Genomic DNA, 3,518 nt, shown 5'->3' with positions numbered 1-3,518 from the left:
CCCAGGGTCACACAGCTATTAAGTGTCCAAAGCTAGATTTGAACTTGGGAAGAGGAGTTTTCCTCACTCCAGGCCTGATACTCTATCCACTGCACCATCCAACTGCTGTTTCACTACAGGCTAGATGACCTTTTCTGAATAGATGATGAATATATACATGTCCCTATCTGAATAGATGATGCTAGCAGAAAACCTCAGAGAATTTCTGGGTTTTCACTAACTTTCATTAACTGCTTACTCAGTCAAGTAGTCTATAAATGTTTGGATATCACTTTTCATAAATGTACTAAGAATTCAACAATAAACAGAGCATAATTCCTTAATATTCATATTAGGCTTGAAGGGTTTTTGATGTGTGTAGACTGAATGGTGTGGTAGAGACAGCACTAAACTTTTATCCTTACTGCCTATACTACCTCTCATTTCTCACTCCTTTGCAGGATTTGACTTCTAACCTTGCCATTCAACTGAAGCTACTGTCTACTTCATTAGCAATGTTATCTTAATTGCCATAGGATCTACTACAGAGTTCAGGAATTAGTCCCCAAGTATGCCAACATGAACTATATCAGTGTGAAAAAGCAGACTCTTTGGGGAAGGATAATGAAAAGAGCACTGAACTTGGAGTCATGGGACCCTGAGTTCAAATCCAGACTCTACCTGGAAATGTGATCTGGGCCTTTCATCTCCTGCTTGGCTTCAGTTTCCTCATCTGTAAAATGAGGGAGGTCTGACTAGATGACCTTTAAGATCTCTTCCATATCTAGAATCTATATTATCTATGATAACATATCTAGTTATCTATGATAACTGCTCATCATCTTTCTTAGTCTTTTTTCTCCTACAAAATGGTCATTTAAAAAAAATTGTCGGGAGCAGCTAGGTGGCGCAGTGGTGAAGTCATGAGGACCTGAGTTCAAGTCCTACCTCAGACCAAACAGTTGACACTGGGCAAGTCACTTAACCCCAATTGCCTAAAAATTTAAAGAAATAAAAATTTAAAAATTGTTAATTTCCTTAGAATTCTATCCATTGGGCAGGCAGATAGGTGGTGCAATTCTGGGCTTGGAGTCAGGAAGACTCATCACATTGAGTTCAAATCTGGCCTCATACACTTAGTAACTGTGTGACCCTGGGCAAGTCACTTAACCCTGTTTTCCTCAGTTTCCTCATCTGTCAAATGAGCTGGGCAAGGAAACGGCAACCCACTCCAGTATCTCTGCCAAGAAAATCTCAAATGGGATCACAAAGAGTTGGATATGAAGGAAAAATGACTGAACAAGAACAATAATATTCTATCTATTGAACCATGTTAGATGTAGACTTTTAAGCAGGTTCGTTTGTCCTCACTTGTGAATGTCAGCAGATCAGGTCTAAGTAGGCTGCAGCATATCACCAAAGATGAATTCTTTGAGAAAAATAGTCTAAAATATCTAACTATGAACATATATGACTGGAAAAAAGAAGTAGTCCATTAAGTATTGAGAATAAGAGGTAACAGGTGAATGGCCTGGCTCTTTCCCCACACTCAAATACTAATACTCAAATAATCGGAGGAAGGCTTCCAGAGTATTTGCTGGATCCTCCTTGGAGGATTTCTGGAAACACAGACAAGAATTCCATAGGCAGGGAAGGAAGAGAGAGATAAGTTGTTCTCTGCATTGGGATTGGCAGTAATATGCTCATGGGTCTATTGAGTTAGGAAGAAGGGTTTAGATACATAAATTGATTGTTCACCATTTAATTCTTTGTTTAATTAGAGCAACCTGATCCCCTGATTACCAGCTAGATAGCCAAAGGTCATACATAGATGATTGATTTAGAGCTGGAAGAGATGCTTATGTAGTTCAACCTCATCATTTTATAGATGAGGAAGCTGAAGTCCTCAAGAGGCTATGACTTCCCCAAGGCCACATGGCTAGTAAGCAGTTGAACTAGGATTTAAACCTGGGTCTTCTGACTCCAAATTCAGGACTCTTTCTACACTGTCTTGAGTAAGATAAATGACATGAACTCTGTAGCTTTGTAATTTTGTTAACAACTACAACGCATCTGGGTGTAGTGGTGCACTGGATAGAGCCCTGGGCGTGGAGACAGGAAGACTCTTCTTCCTGAGTTCAAATCTGGCCTCAGACACTTAGTAGCTGTGTGACCCTAGGTAAGTCACTTAATCCTGTCTGCCTCAGTTTCCTCATCTGTCAAATGAGGAAATGGCAAGCCACTCTACCGTCTTTGCCAAGAAAACCCCAAATGGTGTCACAAAGTGTCAGACATGTCTGAAACAACTGAAAAACAATGTACAAGTTGCTCTACTGAGCTACAGAAATATAAAGACAAAAATGAAGTAGTCCTTGACCTCAGTGAGTTTATATTCTCCTGGAAATGTCATTGTTGCTGTTAATGTGCTACCTTTTCAGCTGGGTACATCTGATAGACCTTATTTATTCAGCAGATGATGAATATGATAGCATGGGAAGCAGTCTGGCCCTGGAGTCAAAGGAGCTGAGTTCAGCCAGGGAGCTAGGTAGCTCAGTGGATAGCATGTGTGGGCCCTCGAGTCAGGAGGACTTGAGTTTGAATCCTACTTCTGGCACCTGCTGGTGGTGTGACTCTGGGTCATTTAAACCTGTCTGACTCAGTTTTCTCCCCTATAAAATGGGGATGTTACCATGTCAGCGACCTGGCAGGGTTATTGTGTGCATCAAATGAGATAACGAATGTAAAGCATTTTGTAAACCTTAAAATGGTAGCAATTCTTATTCTTCAGATCTTTACACTCTACTTACTGACTGTGTGACCTTGGGATAAGTCACTTTATGAGATAATGTATGCAGAGTGCTTTGCAAAGCTTAAAATTAATGCTTTTTAAAATTATATTTTTTCAGTTAAAAAAATCTATTCCATTCCCCATGACCTAGTCCCCAAATTGGTGCTTTTAAAAAGAATATCAATTCCTATTAATGCTCATTGTTATTATCGATACTAATCATGTGGGGGGAAATCATTTACTCTTCTTTCTGAGTGAAATTTCCTCATTTTCAAAATGAAGAGAGTTGGATGAATGAATAGAGATGGAGGCCACTAAACCATACATAAGGATCCCTGGGGCCTCATATTGACTTAGAAAACCACATATTAACATTATCTATGTTCTGTTGTAGTTTTATTCATCTTGTTTAGTATTTCTCAATTACATTTTAATCTGAATTTGCTCTGAACCAGATGGCTCTAACATCCCTTCTTCATCTATGGTTCAACAATTGTGATGTTCAGAGAGTCCTGTGAACTCTTTGCCACCACATAGAAATCACAGGCAGAGTACAGTTTGCTGTTTTGGGTCAGACATGGTAGGCACTAGAATTATAGGATTTAGAGTTCAAAGTAACTTTGGAGGACAATTTTAATCCAACCGCTTTGTTTTATAGATGAGCACATGGAGGCCTATAGAGTTTAAGTGATTTGTTCAAGGTTACACAGGTCAGAAATTTGGGCTGGGAGGTACCTTACAGATCAACTAC

Source organism: Phascolarctos cinereus, unplaced genomic scaffold, assembly GCF_003287225.1.
Source record: "Phascolarctos cinereus isolate Bilbo 61053 unplaced genomic scaffold, phaCin_HiC Scaffold_9;HRSCAF=440, whole genome shotgun sequence".
Lineage (NCBI taxonomy): Eukaryota > Metazoa > Chordata > Mammalia > Diprotodontia > Phascolarctidae > Phascolarctos > Phascolarctos cinereus.
Note: the sequence above shows the minus strand (reverse complement) of the source record.